Source organism: Furipterus horrens, unplaced genomic scaffold (genome assembly GCF_987537825.1).
Source record: "Furipterus horrens unplaced genomic scaffold, mFurHor1.1.pri manual_scaffold_6, whole genome shotgun sequence".
Lineage (NCBI taxonomy): Eukaryota > Metazoa > Chordata > Mammalia > Chiroptera > Furipteridae > Furipterus > Furipterus horrens.
The window spans coordinates 28308740-28333384 of NW_028327176.1; the positions used below are offsets into that span (position 1 = coordinate 28308740).

At 39.5% G+C, this 24645-nt stretch overlaps 1 protein-coding gene across 1 annotated transcript in view; it reads left to right on the forward strand.

Moving 5' to 3' along the window:
* Positions 1-24645, forward strand: part of CAMKMT (calmodulin-lysine N-methyltransferase) — a 384338-nt gene that overhangs the window by 171500 nt on the left and 188193 nt on the right. The window lies entirely within an intron of this gene.

Below are 24645 nucleotides of genomic sequence, written 5' to 3' on the forward strand. Positions count from 1 at the left end.
GCCCATTCCCACCCACCTCCTCTAGAAAATCCATCTCCTTAGTCTCTGATTTACCCTTTCTATATTTCTCTTGCAAAATTGAAAATAAATAAATAAAAGGAGATATGTTTACTTTCTTATTTTATCTTCTTTCTTATACAAAAGGTACCTTTCTTTATTGTATACTACTGTACTTTACTTTTTTCACTTAACAGTATATCCTGTAAATCATAGCAATTCATAGAGGTCTTTCTTATTCCTTTTTTGTAACTATGTATTGTTCCACTGTGTACCATGGTTTATTTAACCACTTTATTGTATATAGACATTTAGGTTGTCTTAAATATTTTGAACTTACCAAAAAATGTTATAAAGGCAAACTGTGTAAATATGTATTTTTACATTGTTCAGGTATTTCTTTAGGGTGAATTTCTATAAGTGGGACTGCGGGGTCAAATGGTAAATGCAAATGTAGTTTTATTGCATATTGCTAAATTCCTTTCCGTAAAGGTTGCACCAGCTTCCACTCCCACCAGCAATATATGAGAGTGCCACTAGAATGTTGGTCAAGCGTTTTAATTATTGCCAATCTGATAAGTGGTAAATGCTATTTTAGTGTATTTTAATTTGTGTTTATTTTATTATGAGTGAACTTGAACATCATTCATATGTTTAAGGGATAGATCTCTATCTATCTCTCTACCCATCTCTCTATCTACTATGTATCTATTTATCTCGTTTGTGTGTGTGTGTGTGTGTGTGTGTGTGTGTGTGTGTGTGTGATTTTAGGTCCTTTCTCCCCCTTAGTTTTTAAGAATCTTTTATCTTTAATAAGTATTACAAACATTTCTACTAACTGACTTTGCTTATGGTGTTGTGAGTTTCTTTTTTCACCATGCATGCAAAAACTTCTCTTTAATTCTTGTTAACTTTCATGGTGTCAAATTTATCAATTCTTTTCCTGTATTTCATCTGAGTTTTGAGTCCTAATCTTTCCCTACTTTTAGGTTATAGATGAATTTACCTATATTTTCTTATAATGCTTAGGAATTAATTTCTTTACATTTAAATCTGATACATTTGAAGCTTATATTTTGTGTCTTTAAAAAAATTACTATTCAGTTATTCTGGCAACATTTATTTAAAAGTCTATCTTTGTCTCAATAACTTGACATGTCACCTTTTTTATATACTAAATATCCACACGTATTTGGAACTATTTCTGGACCTATGATTCTATTCCACGGGTCTATCTATCTGCTCATGTGCCAGTATCATAATGTTTTAGATATAGAGGATTTATCTTGTGTTCTAAGATCTGGTTTGGTTGATTCCATATCATAACTTTTCTGTTTTGAGTAATAATGAATATTACTTTTCTATACAAACTTCAGTTACAACTTATGTAGTTTTATTTAAAAATATGTTATTATTTTTACTGAGATTGCATGGAATTTATAAATTAACTAGGAAGAGCAGACATTTTTATCATGTTTAGGCCTTCTGTTCAAGAATGGGGAATGTCTTTCCATGTCATGTGTTCAAGTTACTCTTGAAATTTTTCAGTATTTTAAAGTTTTCCTCATATAGATTTTGCACATTTCATATAAAGTTTATTCATATTTTCTTTTATTTGTTGCTACTAAAAGGTTTTTTTTCTCTACCATTATATCCTTGAGTTTGCTATTAAGTATGTGTTTAAAGGCTATTAATTTTGTACATAATTTTATATCCTGCTACCTTATTGAAATTTTACTGTTTAAGCATATATGTGTATTCTCACTAAGACTATTGCTTCAGAAAGTGAATATAATCAGCTCAAACCTAAGTTTATGTGAATAAGTTAATCTCAGATACTGTTTGGTGCATAATTTCTTTCAAGTCTTTTGGAGTATATTTATCAAATGTAGCATAGACATTATACAATCGTGTATAAGGCCCTCGGTTAAAAAAAATCTAGAGCAATACTAAACTATTGCCATGCATAAATAAGGCTCTCTCTCTTTTATATACAACTATTAACTTGGCTGGCAGGCCAAAGTGTTACATAGGAGAATTAGATGAGTTAGTCGCAGGGAAAGAAGTCAGAGGAGGGAGGAGGAGCAAGGAGAGCTCATGCAAGGTGTAGATACACTGCCAGGTCTAGAAGTGGGCAAGTTGTTCTCAGAGGCAATAGTCTCAGAATAGTAGTTATGGAATGCATAAAGCAAGTATCAAGTAAAAGGCCATACCGTCACCAAACAAAAGCAGCAGTTTGGCTGCCTGTTATCGCAAAAGCCAAACTCATGAGGCAGATGCTGGTGAAAAGGAAAGAGGTTTTATTCAGAGCGATCGGTGAGAATGGTGGACTCCATCTCCCCAGCAAGACCAAGACAAAAGCCAGTGTCCAGAGTTCCTGCTCCAATTTAAAGTACAGGCCTTTGGAGCTCATAGGTAGCTGCTAAATGGTCCTAGTTCCCATTCAGGTTGCTGTTCATTTCAGGGTCCCTCCTGGGGCCTGTGTGTGGAGCCCGCATAGCCATGGGCACACGAATGCACTAGCCAGTACATCACCGGGTGGACAAGAGCGGGTGAGAGGCTCCCTCCTGGAGGCCATGGCTCATGCGGCCTTAGTGTACCATGCAAGTGCAGATCACAAGCAAGTGAGCCAAAGCCAGAGAGCATTTCTTTGTTCCTCTGGAGTTATATTAGCTTGGCTGTGGGATGGGCCAGGTGTTTTCTCAGAATGACCAGTCAACTTCGCAGGCTTTTGCACGCTTTAGGTGGGTCCACCTCCCAACCAATCTCTTCTTTCCCCAGGCTAGACTGACAGGACTCTTTGGCCCAGTACCTGCTTCTATGGCACAAGTGCCTACCTTCCCATGATCCCACCCCAATTTAGTAAGGGGGGTGGTGGCTTTTTCTCTATCCAATTAATATTTCTAGCTTTCTGCATGCTTAGTGTACAAACCTCCCCCTGCTGCCATCCTGGACAATGTGGGTGACTCTCCCACACTCTGAATAGTATGAGTTCCAGCATGGCTTCATCTGGTAAGCTGTATGTGGAAGAAAACACTAGAAACCTAGACTAAAAGTCAGAGGTGGGAGACTCTGGGTACCATGTTAGAGGGCTTGAACTTTATTTCCCTTTGTTTGTGATAAAAATAGCACCGATTGTTGTGGGAGACAGGCAGGCATGATTTGAAAGACTTTGATGACCACTGTGTGGAACCTGCCCAAAAACAGAGAATGTGGGACTTAACCAGCAGGTTTCTTATCTTTCATACTTGCTTTGAATCCCACCCTCCAGGGGATTTTAAAGATAGAATAGAAATACAAAATGGCTTTTAAGGAAAAGGGAACCTGCTCTGTTTTTCTCTGTATAGCCTCAAATCCTTGTCAATAGAATGTGAAAAACAGAACGATTAAGTAAGGGGAAATGTTTTTGACCTTGTGTAAAATACCTTGGTGTTTTAATCCTGTATTGATCTGCATTTCCCTTTCACTCCCTACCATTTGGGGAAGGGCTGCATGTTTTCCTTATGCATTTCTGTGTGTGGAAAGTAGATTAAAAGCCTGGCTAATAAAGAAAGGAGGATGATTTTCCTCAGAGAAAACCCCCTCCCGTCCTTCCTCAGATGGTGAGTGTCTGAGTAGTTTCTTCATCCGCTCTGAGGGACCCAGAGTCTCTTACAAGTTGTTAGACTGGTGGAGTCAGACCAAACCTTGGTTCAGCAACCTCAGTGCTTAAGTTGTGGCTAAGAAAGAATTCAGAGGCAAAACTCAACTCTAAGAGAAAGTTTATTTGGAAAGTCACAAAGGTAGAAGAAGTGAATGGTAGAAGATATTGGCTCAGGAAACAAGTTACAGAGGCAAAAGAAGGGCCCTTGGAGCTTAGGAGAAAGAGAGAGACAAGGAAAATGCACCCGGTGGAAGTGGATGGGGAAAGGCATGGGTGTGCTCCATAGAGAGAGCCATAAGAGGTCCTCTGTCTTGAGGGTATTTATCTGGAGGTCTCAGAGGAAGATACCAATAGAATATTCATCAGCTTTCTAGGTGGGTGCTTTCAGGGTGGTGGTCTCTACTGATTGGTCAGTGCCAGGGCAGGGGTCATTAGTCATTGCAGTTGGTCTTACGTCACCCATAACATTGCTTGTCAGGTGTTGCTGCTTTTCTGGACGTGGAGCTGAAACACACAATGGAGGCCTAGATGTTATCCCTAGAACTTAATGCTTAAGCTGTTACAGAAACAGGGGTGTCCAAAAACAAACCCCACAGTTTGCGGCTGGGGAATGGAGAAAAGGAAGCAGCTTTTAAGACGCCTTTGCATGCCTGGGGCTAGTTGCTAGTGTCTTTGTTATGCAAAATGGCTTTGATACTTCCAAGGCCCAAGAAGATGGAAGGAGTCTTGAACTGTGGGATGATATGGAAGGAGCCTACAGAGCCTGCGTAGGGTTCTGTGAATGGTCAGAACTGGTTGCAACACCACTGCATCAGAGGACGTAGTCAGGGATATATAAGCAGCTGCGGACATTTTGGCTCTCTCTCTCACTCACTCGCTCTCGCACTCTCCCTCCATGTGTTTTGGAGGAGGGGGCTCTCCAGGTTGCTTTCTCTCTCATGCTCCCTCCATGCGGCTTGGTGAAGGGGCCTTCTTCATGCAGTTTTGAGAAGCTAGGTTCTCCATGCGGACTAAAGAAGCTGAGTTCTCCATGCAGTTTTGAGGGGGCTCTCCAGGCTGCTTTAAGGGCTCTCACCATGGGGTTTTGAGAAGGAGAGGAGATCCATGAAGTTTTCAAGAAGAAGGCAGTTTGCAAGGAGGCTGAGAATCCACGTGGTTCTGCATTAAACGCTGGAGGGCACCACAATGCAGAGAGGACCTCCCCAATCAGAACTGAGTGATTGGCAGCTACTGCTAAAGCTGAACTGTGCCTAGGAAGTAGGGAAACGGTGTTTCCAACTTTTCTAAGGCTGGCCTGGTTTGGTAGGGGGAGGCAGAACTATGTGTTTGTGGGTATTTTAAAGAACATAAGACTCAACAGCAGAAATCTGCAAATAATCTAAATCTATTTAACTGTTAAATAAACGTTCTTTTTTCTTTTCACTAAATTCTAGTACTGAGAGTTGTGATTCTGGCAGCAGGCAGTCGGGCCCCTAACTAAACAGCCTGTGGGTTCTGTTTCAATCAGAGCAGCCCAGGGGTTCTGTTACAAAGGAAGTGGTCTTTCAGGAGCCTGCATGGGAGTTGTGTGAGACCACTCTTCAGCCCTTGTTCTTCCTCCACAGAGGGTCTACTGCACGACTAACAACGTGCCTGGAGAGGAAAGGTCAGGGAGGGTCTGAACCACATGGCCAGTGATATTAAAGGTCAGAGGGTCTAAACTGCATAACCAGCAATATGAAATGTCAGGGAGGTCTAAACCGCATGACCGGTGATATGTGAGTGTAACAGAATGCATGGGCTGTTCAGTTATTAGGGGCCCGATTGCCCGCCACCAGAAGCATAACTCTCACTACCAGAGTTTGGTGAAAAGAAGACGAATTGTTTATTTAATGGTTATATAGATTTAGATTATTTGCGGATTTCTGCCTTTATGTCTTATTTTCTTTAAAACACCCACAAACACATAGTTCTGCCTCCTCCTACCAAACCAGGCTAGTTTTAGAAAAGTCAGAGATACAGTCTTTCTACTTCCCAGACACAGTTCACTTTTATCAGCAGCTCCCAGTCATTCGATACTGATTGGGGAGGTTGTGCCTGTGTTGTGGTGCCCTCCAGCTCTTAATGCAGAACCACGTGGAGTTCCTAGTCTCTTTGTAAACTCATGGAGTTCTCCCTTTCCTTTCAAAGCCACATGGTGTTCACCCTTTCCTTTCAAAGCAGCATGGTGTTCTCCTCTGCCCTCCTTGCAAACCGCATGGATCTCCTCTCCCCCTCTCTAAAATGGTTGCCACCTGTCAGATCATGTACACCTGGACTTTGGTAATCAACCTGGCCCTGGATTTAGCATTTCCCAAAATATATTTTGATGGACTGAAACTTTCCCAGAGGAAATGCTAATGGACTTAGCCAGATATCTTAACTAAGCTGGTGTGGGAGGGGGAAAGCAATGAGATGTAAATGACCTACTGAATACATCAATAAGCAAACGCCCCCTTACCGAAAGGTGTATAAAAAAGGTGCCTGCAGAAGTGTTGGTGGCGATTCCTACGGGCCCATGAGGAGGACCGGGAATCACCCTCCCCTATTCCCTTGCTCCTCCGGGTTCACGAGGAGAACCGGGAGCTACCCCCACTCCCTCCGCCGCCATTTCCCTTGCTCCTACAGGCCGTTGAGTCAGTCTCATGAATTGCCTTTTCCCTTAACCCCCTTCCCCCTTCCTTTGTTCCCTCAATAAACCAGTTATCTGTTCTCACAGCAGTCTCTGGGCAATTTCTCAGAGCAGGGCTACCCTGACACCGCCTATTTTTAAATCCCTGACTGCGTCCTCTGACACAGTGGGTCTGGTAACCAGTTCTGATCATTCACAGAACCTTGCGCAGGCTCTGTATGCTCTTTCTGCAACATTCCATGGTCAAAACCCCTCCCATCTTCTTGGGGCCTTGGAAGAACCAAAGCAGTTTGCACAACTAAGACACTAGCTTCTTTCCATAGTTATGCAAAGACATCTTAAAAGCTGTTTCCCTTTCCCCATCCCCCAACTCCCAAGCTCTGGAGGTTTTTGGAGACCCACACTCTGTAATATGGGGGGAGAAGTTTTCCCCTGGGGGCTAAGGTTCATGTCTGCCCAGTTTTACCTGTTGCTAGGCACCCAGGACTTTCCACCCTGGTGGTCTTCTATGCCTGGCTCGTTGTTCTTGCTTTGTTCATGTCTGTCTAACTCCCTACCATGCCTTCATCTTCCACTCCTCACCCTTACTAGCTTTAAAAACCACACTTTCTTATTATAGTAGGGAACATGACTTATGTACCATATGCTTTCTTTGATGCATACTATCTTATTAGTTGGTAAATAGAGAAATGCGGTAGGAATAATGTGGATATTGTGTTGATTTATATGTGATTCTCTCATTTTTTACATTAATGATTTGAAGCCATTGCAGCAAGTTTTCTCCGAATTAAAGAATACCTTAACACTTTTTGAAGACCTCAAGAGAAAAGTTGAAAAATCTACAGAAGTGCCTTCCTTTAGGGTGGAGCAGTGGCTCATTTAGTGGCTTTATGAACCTCTATTCTTTCCACTATGATCAGCCATATGTTGCATCTACAAGGGCAGATTACCTGGCTGGTTTGGCTCAGTGGATTGAGCGTCGGCCTGCGAGCTAAGTGTCGCTGGTTCGATCTTCCAGTCAGGGCACATCAGAGAAGGAAAACTCTGACTCCAAAAAACCTCCGCTGCCTTGCAGCATACCTCTTCAGGGGAAAGGCTAAGGGAGTAAACCCCGACAGAAAATCCGGAGCCGGAGTCCCTAAGGCGGTTTGACGTTGTAGTCAATACCGGCAACTCCTGCGGCGCACCTGAAGCCAAGCTGTATTGACTCCGTCTTTCCCTTGGATCCTTCAGATGCGAAGAGAGGGGGTTCTGCTGCATGGGCAACAGCAGACCCTCCATATCACCCTGCCCAGGCTCTGTAGCTTCAGCTCCACTGGAGAGGACACTCCAGCGTCATCGCAAGATGTCGATTCAACACGGGAGGAGACAGATACCGTGTCACTCCCAAGTCGGACTGCACAACCATTCTCGGCGGTGCAGATAGACTCTTAAGAAGCTACACCATCGTCTCTTGAGACGGACGGCTGCCAACGACGACAAGTGCAGATGAAGAGGCTGCAAAGACATTCCCTCTGTATTAAAACAATGCATAAGCGAAGAACATTATGCTCTGGATTATTCATACTTTGAATTTTAATGAAAATGGCCTCTTTAGAATCAAATGCCCTCCAGGACTTATATGTCTAGAAGGAGGAAGCATGAGCCTCATTAAGTTTTCAGGCTGCTAAGAATTGATTAAGAGTAAGTATCAGCAGAATGAGCTATACTAGTATTTTAATAGAATTGTTATTATTTTCAGTTATGCTCTGGTTAAAAAGTTTTCAGTAGCCTGGCCCGACCCTATTTTTTTTATAAGCCCTAATTTTTTTAGTGAATGATTTTTGCAGAATGCTAATCATTTCAGGAAAGACTATGTGGTTGTTTTTATAAGAAAGCATATTTTAATATTTACCACATATTTACACAACATAGTTGATCTAATGCAGTAATTATGTATCTTATTTTTCTTAAAATTGTATCCTCATTTATGAGAATTCAGAATACTATTTTACCCTGGAGTCTTATCTAATTAATTTTATTTGTTGACTGGTATACTTTAAAATGAAAATCAATGTAGATGAATAATCTGATCAAGTTAGCATTTATTTTAATTTCCATTCAGAGGAGTGATCAAACCAAAGCCAAGGGCCAAGACAGGTTAAATGAGATTTATGAGATCCCCTAGGTGTGCTGGACAACATCTGCTAGACTACTGTTGGGGATAATAATTTGAAATAGGTCTGTTTTTTGAAAAGGCTTAATATTTTAAATTTAGTTCCCCCCAAAAGAGGGGTATGAAAAAATAATTTCAATTTGATATTATTAAAAACATCCCGTGTTTATCCTTAAAATTGTCAATGAAATTCTCTTTGTATTTAAAGGATGGTTTTTATGATTACCTGGGTATTTGGGAAATTTAGCAATTAATGTCAAACGTTATTTATTCTATTGCTGGTTCAGAAATGTCTGTTTGTACAAATCAAGAGGGATTTTCAGCAGCTTGAGCCTTCTTTTTCTTTTTCTTTTTAAGATGACAGAGTCAACAGTTCAAGGATAAAAATCCAAATTGATTGAGTTACAAATGAATCCAGTGTTAATTAAGCTAGGCCATTGTCTTTAAAGTGGAGTCAGTCCATTGGAAGTCAGATTTCTCTTGCTGTTTAGTCAAACTGCCTAAGGCTGCAACTGCTTCCTTATTAGGTTACTGGCTATAGCGAGATGTCATTGTTTGCTGCTGAAGCTAGGCTTTCTGTTAAAAATCACAGCAGGAGGCTTAAACTGCTGCAACCATTATCCAGTGCTAACATGTCACTAAAGGTCTGCTAATAGAACAAGAGGAAAAATATCAATCTTTAATTTTAGAACAGCTCAGTAACCTGTAGCACCTGTTCATTTTCTCTCATCAACCCGTTTAAAACAAGACTAGAGTGATTCTCCGGCGGGTGAGCTATAAGATCCTAACAACATTTCTTTCTTTTCTTACCAGAGGAAAATTTAGACTTTAAGGGGGACTTAAGGGAAAAAAAAGAACTTTAAGTAAATTTATCTTAAAAAATTTATTTAAAAGGTAGGGTAGTCTGCTGTTATCCAATGATGACTAGATTATTATACATAATTTTCAAAAGGCTAGTTTTTTTTAATTTTCTGAAATGCATTTTGTAGATGAAAGCTAATTGTTAAGAACATATCACAGTAGTTAAAAGAGCCAGTTTTCTATAGAAAGCAGAAACTCTTCTGAGCTGTAAGTAACAACCAGCTTCACTTACCTATTTAAATATAATAAACAGAATTAGAACTTAGCAGCTGCTAGCTTTCTCTTATGTAGAGCTCAAGGCTCCATCACAGTATGGGGCAAAATTAAAGGAGGCACTGTGTCCTGCTTTTGGGAGAGGTAAAAATAAGGTATGGCTCCTACAAACCTCCACTAGCAATATGGGTTCCCAAACCTCCAAGGATGCCAGGGCCAGTACGACATACTTAGCAAGTAAATATATAATAATAAAAGCAAGATATAATTCAGCAAACCCTTACAGTCTCAAAGTATATTCATCTTTTTAGTTAAATTAACAAGTAAATTACTTTTTGGGGCTGGTTACTAGTAGGTACTGAGAACAAAAAGATGAGTAATATACATGTATGCTGCTCTTCATTATGGAACTTGCAATCTATTATTGATCCTCTCTATAAAACCCTTTTTGCAGAGGTAGTACATGTCTACCTTCTGTTTGTTTTTGGTTTTGGTCTTTTTCAGGTGAGGAAATTGAGGTGCAGGTTGGCTGTGACTTGCCTAAGGTCATCAGATAAATGGCAGCGTGAGGATTAGAAGAACCCAGTATTCTGATTTCTAGTCCAGGGCTTTTTGTTTGTTTGTTTTTAACTATGTTAAGATGAAGGTACAGTTTTAATGGACATTTTGTGGACTAATACAACAAAGGAGTAATAATATGGGAGCATTTGATTAAAAATTTAATTCTAATCATGGAAGTCCATAAGCCAGATATACAAGTTGGGGAAAAAGTAGGTTTATAGTTGTTCAGATAGAAAATAATACAATAATTTATAAATAATAATACAAGAACAAACTCTGTTTTGTGTACTTACAGCTGTAAACCTACTTTTGCTCCATTCTGTATTTTAAGTATCATTAAAAGGAAATGTCAGTTAAATAACAAATTGCACCTTTTATAGAGCGAGTTATCTTTTGTTTGTAACATTCACTGGCATCCGATCATGCTCTTTTGGGTCTGCCTATCAGAAATACCTCAGACTGCTAAGACACACACATACACACCCCACGTATACCTTTGACCAACTTCACATCTGAGATGTGACATTTGGCCCTAAAATCTCCTTAGCCCAAAGCTGCTGTTGTCCTTGTCTTGAGCATTCTAACTTTAGCATTTCCTTCCTTGGTCACCGGTGTGTTGCATCTGTCCTGAGGTTTACATCAGAGCAGGCTCAGCCTCATTCTGCCATGACCATTTCCATCATCACAAGTACTTGATCTGCTTCACGTTTTATGGAATCGATAAATCTCATCCCTAAAGAGTCCAGCAGGCCTTTGATTCCTGACCTGACATTTGCTAATGCTATTCCTGATGACCTGCCACTACGGATCTGCGGCACTGCACTCTGTGTTTGACAACACTCATAATATGAATCAATATTCAGCATTCAGTAAGTGAGCTGGGGAGTCATTTCACTGCTGCAAAAGGCAGCATTGCCCCTGGGCAGCTGTCAGAAATGGGTAGTTATTAATAGCCCTCTCTTTTCACTTAGCATAGTCAGTAGGGGTCAGGCAGGAAATGATTTAATCAGTTTATGATATCTGTGACAGAGAGCACTTAAAATGTAATCACAAAATTTAGGTAGAAGTGTCCCTGGGCTGTTGCAATGTTTTTCTCACTTAATTTTCCCTAATGCTGATACAGTGCAGTGCACACTGAGAGGCTGCCCGTACAGCAAAATGACACATGGTTTGCTGTTGATTTCATTTCTCCCTCTGTAAACTTGCCTTTTTAGTGGGATTTTTCTCTTTAACGTATAGACTGTAAATCCCTAAGGGCTAATAAGGATAAGTCTCTTGGATTGGCTTGCCTGGCTCTGCAAAACATATCTGGTGTTGAGGGGGTTTGTGGGTGGAGCAAAGAGAATCTGATTGGGCAGAAGCCCAAGCTTATAAGTCTCTTTCTGATTCCCAAAGAAAATGCGAATGTACTAGATACCAAAGAACACGATGCAGATCTGAAACCCCCCCACTCCAGTATTGGTAATCTTAATTGGGCCAATAGCAGCACTTGGAAATTAGCTCAGCAGCAGAATAAAAGCTGTTTTGGGGTGACGGTTGGGGAAGACAGTGCCTCAGCAAGGATTGGTCAAGTTGGGAAGTCAGGGTTTGGGTAAGAAGAGTGGGTTAGGAGATGGGAGGTGAAAGATCAACCCAAAACTTAGTAGACAAATGAATGAAATCATTTCTAGTTAGTGGTCCTGACTCTGTTGGATTTTGCGGAATGAATGTTAGACAAATACGTGCCACTTCTAGTCCCAATCTAGTGTCCTGTGTGAATCTAGAGCCTTGAAAGCTCTGCCATTGCCCAAGACATTTCTCTCTAAGTGATTTGGTTTGCACTATTCTTTGCTTATTTTTTATAAACTAGGAAGCTATGGTCTCATATGAAACCATAAGCCGAATAGCAGGTGTCTCCTGCGATAGGCATGATTCTAAAATGGCCCTCATGTTTCCTGGCCCTTGGTGTACACTCACACCTCCTCCCAGATATTTAGTTAAACACTTATCTAAGAATTGGTGTAGAAGGATTTTGCAGACATAATTAAGGCCCCAAGTCAGTTTACCTTCAGGCAGGGAGAATATCTGAGTAGACCTGACCTAATCACCTTTAAAACTGGGTCTAGATGTCAGAGACAGGAAGTCAAGGATTGGAAGCATGAGAAGGATTTTCTGACTTGAAGGTGGAAGGAGCCACATGGCAAGGGATGTGGGTGGCCCCTTAGTGACAACCTGCACGGAATATGGGACTTCTGTCCTAAAACGGCAGGGAGCTGAATTCTACCACAACAAGAATGAGCATGGAAGTGGATTTTTCCCCAGTGCCTCCAGATGAGTAAGTCCGCTCAACACCTCAATTTCAGCCTGGGATGCCCTTAGCAGAGAACCCATCCACACTGGGCTGGGCTTCTGACCTACAGAACCATGAACTAATCAGTGGGTGCTATTTTAAGCCGCTAAATTTGTTATGCAGTAATAGAAAATTAATACATCTATTTTGGCTCTTGCCTGTTCCACATTAGTTGTCTCCTTGGCTAGAAGAAAAGGATATCTCCTTTTTCTGTTTTCACATCCTATGTCTATTTCAAGGTCATCCGTTAAGTTCTTTCTATTGGAAAAACATGTTCTCTTTTCATTATCAAAATGAGATGATTGTGATCTTCTGAAGCTAGGGAATGACTAAGCCTTTCTTAATTCACAACCTCTGTCCACATCTTTGGATTCTCTGGTGACTAATCACTCAGGCACCCCACACCTCCTCCCACTCCTCCCCAACCCCAGCTAGGGAATTCTCTGCCAGAGTGCTATGATTATAGTTATATAATCCCCAAAACACTGAAAATGTGCATTGAGTGGCAAACATAATTCGCCCCTAGGGAAGAGGAGAATCCTTCTCTCACAGCAGGAAGATGCAGTTTTTTTCCTGTCAAGTCACCTGCCGCAACCTCTTGAACCACTCATGTATTTCATGGCAGAGGATTGTTATCCTTTTATTTGTTGGCTTAACTTAAGGACCCCAAAGCCTCAAACTGCAATTAGCCTATTTCTATGTGATATCCACTAACCCCACCTGATTCCAGGCTTTCATCTTGGAAGGAAGAATGGGTCTTGAACTTTGGCCATACATTTTTGTTCCAGACCCAGCTCTATCATGCTAAAAGTCATAGTGTTATGTAAAGAGCATCTTTATCCTTCTCTTGCTTAGGCTTATTAACTCTAGATTCTAAGATTTTTAAAATATGAGAGATTCACTCTGATCTTTCTGAATTGGAGCTAACATTAAAAGGTGGACAGAGAATGGGGAAGGGAGATGTGGAGAAAAGGAATGTATGTGGGGAATCATATTCACAGAAATTCCTTACTAAGGAGACGTCAGTGTAAAGAGCAAATGTGTGTGTGTGTGTGTGTATGTATATATATGAAGTCTGTTCAGAAAATGTCCAGCCATTGTTAATATAACGAGGAGAGTGGACTGGAATGTGCATGCATGAACAATGACGGCCTCACTGTACTACCCAGCGGGGGCGGTAGATGCCATTGAATGAACATGTACACTGTGTGGCCATTGCATTAGAAATGACTGAGTAGAGCAATAAATCTGCATCAAATTTTGCCTTAAGCTTGAACGTGCCTTGGCAGAAACTATTCAGATGATTCAGAAGGCCACAGCTGTGGGCAACTGGTGATTGGCAGCTTCATTATGATAACATGCCCACTCATGCATCACATCTTGTCCAGAGTGTTTTGGCAAACCATAAAATCACCCAGATGACTCAGCCCCCATTATAGTCCAGATTTGGTGCCCTACAACTTCTGGCTTTTCCCAAAACTAAAATCACCTCTGAAAGGGAAGAGATTTCAGACTGTCAATGAGATTCAGAAAAACACAATGGAGTAGCTGATGGTGATTGGGAGAACTGTGTGAGGTCCCAAGGTGCCTACTTTGAAGGGGACTGAGGCATCATGTACAGTGTTTCTTGTATCTTGTATCTTCTTCAGTATATGTCTCTATTTTTTATAGTATATGGCTGGATACCTTCTGGACATACCTCATATATCCACACTATAACTTGGAAATCCTTATTGCACTTTGCCCTGACTAAATTAGTATAAATGCCAACATACCATTAAGGAAAGTTCTTCATAGCTACACAAAAGTAGATCATTTATAGGCCTTAGTTTTCCCTTGTGTAAAGTGGGAATGATATCATGTGATTCCCAGGACTGGTATGAAGATCCAGTGAAGTAATGTGCAAAAGCCCTTAGCACAGTGCCGCACCGTGATGTCCCAAAGTCTACTGTGCTGATATCATTTCTATTCTTCCACATTGATTCATCTGCAGTTACATAAAATTTCAACAGATCTTTTCCATTGCTGTCATTCAAAAAGCATTCTTTAGTTTAGAGCCCAGTCAGGATGTTTTGAAGAAAGCATGGCCTCGCTGCTAATGGGCTGGCTGTGTTCCAACACCTTTTTGTTGGGAACTCTCTCTTGCAACTGAATGTTAAATACAGATCACAAGTGACCCTGATAAAACTACTCAAGAAAGCATATCTGACATCTTTCCTTCTTATGCATAAAAACCCAGGGACCTTCAAGGCCCATCAGTTATGGCCAGAGGAATACAAAGGGCAGCAAGTACAATTCCCTTCAGAACTTCCAACCCTGCCAACAAGAGGCCGAAGCCACCTGCTTAGAGTCACCTGGACAATGGGATTTTAAGGTCTTCATGCTCAGGTTTTTGGAGTCAATTTATAAATTCAATTAATGTGACATATCAGGCATGCCCACCCACTACATGACACTGTGTGAAGGCCTGAATCCAGTTCTTTGTCAGGACATTCTAAGAGAGAGAATAAAGATCTTGCACATGTGGGTTTCTGCCCCCATCCTCCAAATTAAATAGTACTATCTAATCTTGTGATTAGATTACTGTCTCAAATTCTGCCCTGGAACACTGCCTGGAATAGATGAAATAGTGCAATAGATAACTTTAAACAAAACACTGAAGAAACTGCCTTAAAAATAATTGGCTTTTAGGTCTTGAAGTTGCCATAGATTATGTGCAGGAATTTAAGTAGATGGATATTCACTGATGGGTAGTTTAAAACTCTAGCCCGCAGCCCCATTTTTTTGGCAGTCCTTGTGAAGATATTCAGAGAATACTCATATGTTCACAGTGATTTTGTCTATAGTCATTACTACCTCTGAATATTTTTAATAAAATTCAGAAGAGAAAAATTTTTAAAAACCTCATTTTATTTCTGCCTTTCTCATTGACAAGCCATACAAACTGAGCCAAACCACTTACTTATCTAGGGCTTGACATTCTTTTATAAAAATGCAAGATTTTACTTGGTGAGCTTTCAGTCATTAACAGCTCTTACATTCTGGTATTTTATACAATTGAGGTCCTTCCACACAAAATACTATAGCAGTGCACAGAATCTGGTATGAGGTCTGGATATATTTTCCATTTATCGAATACTTCTTATGTTTCAGGAATCATGCTAAGCAATTTACATACATCTTCTTATTTAATTCTCATAACTATCCTGCTAATATTATTTCCATTTTACAAATGAAGAAACAGACATGGAGAAGCTAAGTAGTTTGTCCAAAGTCACATGGTACATGGCATGGTGATGCAGTTCAGATATGAAAATCAGTCTATTTGACCACAAAGCCTGACTCTTCACCATTGGATGATTATTCAATCTTAGGGACAGAATAACTTTATATAGTTTAGGCAGGACATTTCCCCCTGATAGTCATTAGAAAAATCTGCAAAGGTTTTAAAACAAAGAGAGAAATATTTTAGAAGAAGGGAGCAAGAGAGTGGGAAGAAAGAGATTTCTCTTTTTAGTCTACATTTTCCTTATCTAGTATAAGGAATATTAATGTGTTATCAATGTTGATAATATTAGTATTAATATTGAGCTGAAATTGTTATTATACCCGCCATAAATCTTTAGGTTTATTTGCATGTATATGATCAAGAATGATTTTCTCCATTCTTTATTATTACTCTGGATAGTACTGAGTGTGGGCTGCCTGATGTCTTACATCCACTTCTGTGCATGTAGCAGACAGGACATATTTAAGATGACCATATAATTCATCATACAAATGGGAACACGTTTGAGAGTGAGATGATATATATTAATAATTGTGCTGAAACAATAGTGTGCACCAGAACTCTCCCAGGCAAACCAGACAATGTAGTCAGTCACCTTGGGTAGATGAGAATAGGTTTATGGTTCTTATTCTGTTGACAGGACAGAGGTTTTCAGATATTTAGCATGAAATACAAAATTCTCTTTTGGACTCCTGAAACTTCAGTAAATCTTCATGGCAAACACTTGTTGGACAATGTCCACATGCCAAATTCTCCTTGACATGTAGTATGCATGATGTAAAATGATGTTTAGCTAAAGAGTTCAAGGTCAGATCCCTCATTGCACAAATTAAGTATCAGCCATGTGCTATGATTTAAAGTTTCACAGTACATCAACATATTTTGCTGAAAATCTATAACATCTTCAGCATGTAGCAGACACTATTCAAGTACCTGAAATTGACCAATACAATACTCCACTATTGGTACTCTGTTGACTGTTGACACAGAAGGTCGCATGTAAATAACTCATGAACCTTCCTCATTTTATACTCTGTTCTCTCACTAAGTGCTGTGATCCTGGTATAATTATAGTATAAGTTCTAAGGAAAGACAAGTTGATTTTCAACCTCTGTTATATATAATATCATTGTATCCATTAAAATTACATGGCTTTTTTTGTTCAGAGGCAAGACACAATTTTTTAAGTTACAAATGCACTCTGAGAATGCTCTTTCCTCTATGTGGCCTACCAGAGTTGGATGGTAAGATATTCAACAACTATATGATACAAGTATTCTCACAGCTAGATAGAATTTCTAACTATAATTTCACACTAAAATAAAAGAATAAGTTACCAAATGAAGATATTTTAATGAGTCTAAAATTGAAAACCTCCCTCTTACAGAGTAGCTTTCATCTAATGGCATATTGGTTACCTCTATTGTTTGGTTGGGTATTCAGGTTCTGTAAAACACAAAAATTTAAAAACATGTTCTGGGCATTAATATTAAAAGATTTACAAAGAAGTATGGAGACTCTCAAGAAATTAATACTTGTTTAATTTTTTTAAAATGCTTGCTTACCCATCATGACCTTTTTTCACAACCCCATTCATTCATTGAACAAATATCTGGTGTCTGTATACTAAGTAGCACTTACTGGAATAGCCATTAGACATTCAAAGATGAATAAAGTGTAGTTTCTGTCTTCAAGCAACTGACATTTGTGGAGGAGATGGACAAGAGAGTAGGTAAGCATTATGATAGAGGTAAGCACTGGGTGTTTTGGGAGCACAGAAATCTTTCTGGTTGTAAAGTAAATGCAAGCTGAGCCTAGATCACTGTCTGGGTTTGAATCCTGACTTTGCCACTCTTGGCTGTGTATCCTTGAACCAAATTACTTGGCCTTTTTGTGTTTCATTCTTGTCAACCATAAAACAAGGGTAAATAATGAGTTCATATTCATAAAGCTCTTAGTACAGTGCCTGCTCCATAGTAAGTGCAGCATTGCAGTCTGTAAAATAGGTAAAACAGAACAGATGAGTAGGAATTAACCAGATGAAATGAATTGTGCTTGGGGCGAGAGTAGGGGAGAGAGAATAGCTCCAGCAGAGGAAATTGCACGTACAGAAGGAGTCAGCCTTAGTCATTTTGGAACTGCCGAAAAGAGCAGAAAGGGAGGCAGCAGTGAGAGAAGGAACAGGAATGGCAGGTGGGAACAATATTATACAGTCTTTTATAAAAGCATGGCAATTATTTGCATTTTCAGATTCATGTTTTTACAATATTTACATGGAAGATAGATTGGAAGGGGGGTTAGTCTGGAGACAATAGTCAGAGGCTGTTGACGTAGTTCTGTTGGAAAACACTGAAGCCTTACACTAAGAGTATTGGTAGTGGGGATGGAGAGGGAGATAATTGATTAGAGAGCTGTTAATAAAGTAGTTATTAGGATTTGGTGACTGACTGTTTGGGACAGGGATAAGGAGGAATCAGCTGTGACTCCCAGGTTTCTGGCTTGGTAGACAGATAATGCTGAAGCAGGGACTACAGGAGATGAGAACAAATTAGGGTAGAGGTGGATCAGGAGGGTGGGTTTCCTTTTAGGTATTTTGAGTGTGCGGAGTCCATAGGACAGTTAGAAGAACTGCCCCAATAGGCCTTTGCCTGTTCAGAAGGTCTGGAGGTCAAGAGAAAGGTCTCAGCTGAAGAAATGCATTTGGAGCCCCCTTTCAACGTATGTGAGTTGAATTCGTGAGAGTGTGAGATTACATTAAGAGGAATGAAGAAAGAATAGAATAGAGCTTAGGATAGATTCCTGGTGATCACTAACTTGAAAGGTGGATAGTAGCATAAAAACATGGGAAACAGACTGAAAAGGAATGCCCAGAAAGGAGGAAAACTGGGAGAAGGTGTTGTCATAGAAACCAAGACAGGAGAAACTTTCAAGAGAGAGAGAGAGTGGTCAACCATGTCAAATCCTGCAGAGATGTTGGGTAGGATGAGGACAGCAAAGTGTCCATTGAATTTAGCAACAAAGAGGTCATTATTGATTCCGGCCAGAGAGGCTTCCAGGAAGTAATAAGGAGTGGCAGCCAGATTGCAGTGGGTTGAAGAGTGAATGGGAGGAGAGGAAGTCAAGCTTGTCTGTAAAGGAAAATCAGAACATGGGGCAGCGGAAAGGGGAGTGTAGTATTATAGCTGTGTCGAAAGTGGCATCTTCATTGCAAAGTGAAAAGGCTATTAAAAAATAGACATTAGGAGGATACAATTTTATTTCAGGTAGAAAATGTACAGAAAATATCCATTCTGCCCCACCCCCTTGAATGCAACAGCATACAAAGGTTTATCTGTCTTGGCTGTCGCTTACATGGTTTGCTTTGCCTCCTTTCACTGAGGAAATGTCTTTCTTATTAATTTTCCTAGTTATAAGATTCATTCATAATTACTCATAATGCGGCTTGCAGTTATTATTTGTCACATAAGTGTTCAGTAGAAATGGTATAATTGTTTTGTGTCTTGTTTTTAACATCATAGGTTTGTCGAAGGATAGAAATGAAGGATTTATAATGTTCCGTTTTGTTTTGGGGGTTTTTGTGGGGGGACTGTGTTTAAATGCTAGTGCATTCCCTCTCTGAGGAAATAAGACTAACACATGAAACAAATAGGAAACAATACTGAACTGTGTTTAATAAAGCAGTTGGTTTGGGGTATTGTGAGGCCAATCCTTTCATTTGTTTGGCAGTCTTTTTTTGAAGATGGGGAACGTTAGTGGTGTGGTCAGCAGATTTGCTTCTGACCTGGAGCTGAACTGCTGCAATACTTAGAATAAGTCATTTAATTTATTTCTGCTTGCCCCCCTCCCTTCTTCCCTTCTTTCCTTCTGCCATGTGTAATATAGAAGCAATAATAATAATAGTACTAATGTCTTTAGGAAAGGCCAGTGAAAAAAAGTTTCTAAATAATTAACAGAATGGTTGTACCATGTTTCTGAGTCATTATCCATTGGCTTGCTACCAGGAGGTGACCACTTTATGCGGAGAGATGATTTTTTAAGGGTGCTTTTCATTGTTTTCTAGATTTTTCCACTTCAAAGTGCTGTTTTTAAATGATAAAGAATAGACAAATGCCCCTTATATTTAATATATAACAATATATTAAGGGAAAATAATTAATATGTGAAGGGATAGGAGGGTTAAGCATCAGATTAGCCATTACATTCTCTCTGCTTTATATCAATTTAGGTTCCCCCACTTCAACAAATCAGTCAGTTTAAAATACCAGTTAGCAGGACCCTGACTGGCATTAAAGGAGAACTTACATGATGAGTTTTTCCTTGAGATGGTCAATTGCAGAACTCTCAGTTTTTTAAAGAGCTCTTTTGCAGTGTAATAGCTTCCTTGGTGCTTGCTTAGACTTTGGGATGGGCCAATTTGAATATATGGAAAGATATAGGGAATGCTTTTATCTTATTTTGTAGTCTCAGAGGATGTTTTCTAAGGCAAAAGTCCATCTACAATAGACAAGGTTCAAAGTGCTTCATTAATTCTCAGTGTCTATAGCAGTTGATCCTTTAAAGACTTAGACCCTCTAAAGCTAGGCAAATTGAGAGCTGTTGGATTAGAAGCATTACCCAGTGGTAGTGTTTTTTAAAGTATATTTTATTGATTATGCTATTACATTTATCTCAACTCCTTTTCCCTTTGTCCCCTCTTGCCCAGTATCCACCTCCAGCAATGCACTCCACCCCCTTAGTTCATGTCCATGGGTTGTGCATATAAGTTCTTTGGCTTTTTCATTTCCTTTACTGTTCTTAACATCCGCCTGTCTATTTTGTATCTCTCAATTATACTTCTTAATCCCTGTACCTTTCCCCCCATTATCCCCTTTCCTCTTCCCTGCTGATAACCCTCCATATGATCTCCATATCTACAATTTTGTTCCTATTCTAGTTGTTTGCTTAGTTTGTTTTTGTTTTTTAGAGTCAGTTGTTGACAGTTGTGAGTTTGTTATCATTCTATTGTTTGTAGTTTTGACCTTCTTTTTCTTGTATAAGTTCCTTTAACATTTCATATAATAAGGGCTTGGTGATGATGGACTCCTTTAGCTTTACCTTGTCTGGGAAGCACTTTATCTGCCCTTTGATTCTAAATGATAACTTTGCTGGGTAGAGTAACCTTGGTTGTAGGTCCTTGTTTTTCATCACTTCGAATACTTCTTGCCTGAAAAGTTTCTTTTGAGAAATCAGCTGATAGTCTTCTGGGAACTCCTTTGTAGGTAACTCTCTGCTTTTCTCTTGCTGCTTTTAAGATTGTACTTTATCTTTAACCATTGACATTTTCAATTATGATCTGTCTTGGTGTGGTCCTCTTTGGATCCAACTTGTTTGGGACTCTCTGTGCTTCCTGGACTTATATGCCTATTTCCTTCACCAAATTAGGGACATTTCCTTCATTATTTTCAAAAATAAGTTTTCAATTTCTTGCTCTTCCTTTTCTCCTACTGGCATCCCTATGATTCAAATGTTGACACTTTTGAAGATGTCCCAGAATCTTCTTATTCTCTCTCTCTCTTTCTCTTTTTTTTTTTTGAATTCTTGTTTCTTCATTCTGTACTGGTTGACAATTTATTTCTTCTTTATATTCCAATTCATTGATTTCAACCCTGGCCTTCTTCCCTTCACTGTTGGTTCCCTATGGATTTTTTAAAATTTCACTTAATGTAGGCTTCATTTATTTTCTTATGTGTTTGCTGTACTCAATGAGTTTCCTGAGTATCCTTATCACCAGTGTTTTGAACTCTGCATCTGATAAGTTGTTTACCTCCCTTTTACTTAGTTCTTTTTTCTGGAGTTTTGATGTGTTCTTTCATCTGGACCATATTTCTTTGTCTTCTTAATATGGCAGCCTCCCTGTGTTTGTCTCTGTGTATTAGTTAGAGCTGCTTTGACTTCCTGTTTTGGTGCTCCTGTTATGCTGTAAGGGGTGGAACATTAAATATTTGTTAGTGAGGGGCGACCCATTTCACTGCTTTGTGGTGCTGTATGTGGGGAAGTGTCAGAGAGGGAACAATGTTACTTGCTCGGCACTTGCCTATTTTCCAGTCACTTCAGCTGCTTTCTGTATGTGTCTGATACTTGTCTAGCTGTTGCCCTGGTGGTGGTTCCCAGAGTGAGTGGGTTTGTGTATGTTCTAGAACCGTGGGGGCCCCTTAAATGTATTCTCCTGAGAGACAGGCAGTTTCTTCCACTGCCCCAACCCCTACTGGTTTTCACAGCCAGAAGTTATGAGGCTTTATTTTCCCAGTGCTGGACCCCAGGGCTGCATAGCCTGTCCTGGGGCTGGGATCATTCCCCAGGTGTTCCTCCCAGCTTTTATCTGACACACATGAATGTGGGATCACCCATTCTGCTGGCCAATGCCTCTGCCTTGTGGCAGATGCCTCACCACTGCTGCACCACATCCTCTCACCAGGGCACTGTGGCTCCACTCCCTCCTACTTGTCTGGATGAATTTTTTTTTTTTTTTTTTAATTCTTGGTTGTTAGACTTCCATACATTTTGATTTTCTGGCACGTCTGGATGTTTTTTTGTTTTGAGGTTAGTTGTGATCCTTCTTATGGTTGTGCGAGGAGGTGAAGCATATATACCTATGCCTGCATCTTGGCCAGAAGTCTCAATAGCATTGTTTTAATTAGGAAACAGTATACACAGAATCATGAAATAATAGCATTGGAAGGGGCTGTATAAGTCATCTATTCCATTCTTCCCCCAATGCAGGAATCCCTCCATAAGAATGTTATGAGCATTTTTACTAATAGATTAAACTGTCGCAGGTATGAGGAAGTGAACTCCATAATGAGCCTAAATATACCTCTCTGTTAAAATGTACATTGTTTGACCTGCTCTCTAGAATACCACCCTATTTTCATGAGACTCCTTCAGGTGTTGAAGGACAATTCTCATGGCTTTTTTAAGTTTTTGCTTTTTTAGACTAAGAATTGCTATTTTGCACAACCACTTGTTTTTTAACATAATTTTCAGAATTTTCACCCTCTTCTCTACCAAATCTGTCATCTGTTCAAAAAATGTGTTTTACACAGGCTGTAGTATAGCAGACAGTTGTATCTGTGCATCTGAACCTTCTTATCTACTTACTGACACCTAATTAAGGAGTGGGTAAAAGAGTCTAGCACAGTGCCTGAAATAATTGATGAAGTTAGAATTACATAATTGGTTCATGTGAAAGTGCTTTATGACTATTGGAAATCACCTCTTTCATTTGAAACATTAGCAGCCTCGGTCTTATCAAATTTGTAAGTGGCACTTGATTTTTAGTTTGTTTTAAAATAATTAAGCTTCTTTGTATTTCTACCAGCCAAATTTCATTTGAATTTGAATAATGCTGGTTTTAAATATTTTTATGCCAGTCAAAATCAATTTAAATTTCTATTCATCATCCAGATTATTAACTAACCTTCCTGCTCTGACTATTGGAAAAGTAACTAAAAAGTTGACTTTTTGAAACTTTTTCCAAGTGGTTGATAAAATTTTCAAATAGACTTGATCTAAACACACCATTCATTCTGTTGCCCAAAGGGGAAAAAAGTATATGGGATGAGTTTGTCATATTTTTATTTATTAATACATAGTTTGTGGGGGAGGTGTTATAGTTAAACTTTTTGGGGTTTTAATTTTACCTGATCTTTTACCTTTAAAAAAGAATCCGAACAAAGCCTGTGCTCATATCCATTCTCCTGGCACATCCCCTGGTTTTGGGGATGTCTCAAAGTTTCTAATTTTGATTCTGCGCACTCACCCTCAAACTCTTTCAGTACCCTGGAATGTAGTTGGTCTAAGTTTGCAAACTTGAATCCACCTGAAGTGACTTCATGCTGTTTTCTTATCTTCCATCTTAGATGGACTTTGAGTCTCTCTTTTTGATTCCTGCTTTACCCTTCCCAGAGAGAAAATTAAATCAGAGCAAAAAATGAATTGATAGATACTACCTTCTTCCTGTCACCCTTTATTTTTACCTTGCTTACCCTGGATACTGGCCCTGTAACGTTCTTTTTTATCTTCTTGTTCCAAACGACCTTATGCAATCTTTAGCATTTTTTTTTCTTTCTTCTTGCAAACTTCAGCATTCTGGAATTTAGCCTAAATATAAACAGGAAGGCTGAATTCTTGAAAATTGATGTTGCTATTTCAGAACTTTCCACACAGATGTAGTTTGCCATACAATGTTGTTTTGTCATACAACAACATGTGTTTGTGTGTGGGTGCATGCATGGGAAACTATGACCCATAAATCTGTTAGGTAAATTAGATGGAGCTAGAAAAGAATTGAATATTATAAATGATCTCTACTGGCTGTTGAATATTTCATGTCAATTAAACATTTGTAAAACCCAAGTATAGTATTATGATCCACTCATAACTGTTATGAGACTGGCACATCTCCATACAGCAATAGCCATTGCTGAGGCTACTATACTGCCCTGGCATGAATCATAATACACTGGGGTCCCCCTGGACATAATGAACAGTAATATAATTCTGTACTTATTGTCCTAGCATTACGAAGCAGCAAGCCATATTGAGTTTCCAGATAAATTTTGACATGTGGGTCTTGTTCCTAAAGAAAAAGAGCTACTGTTGCTCTGGCTTTGTTCCAGAATTCTGCAGAAATCCACATGATGGCTTATTGTTGTATTACAAAAAGGTACTACAAGTATTTTTTGTGAAAAAGAACAAATTGCTAAGTTCAATTAGTCCTTTGGGGCAGATTTGGGAATTTCTTTTCAGTCTGGCTGCTAGATCCTATGTGAGCTATTGTTTGATTCACACAGGGGCAGTCTAAAAGGCCTATAAGCCACAAGACCACTGTGGGAGCTTCTAGTTGATAGTGGAAGGATCCAGTAGCCCTCTTCTCCACAACAGTGAAATGTGATGTTAATATCACTTT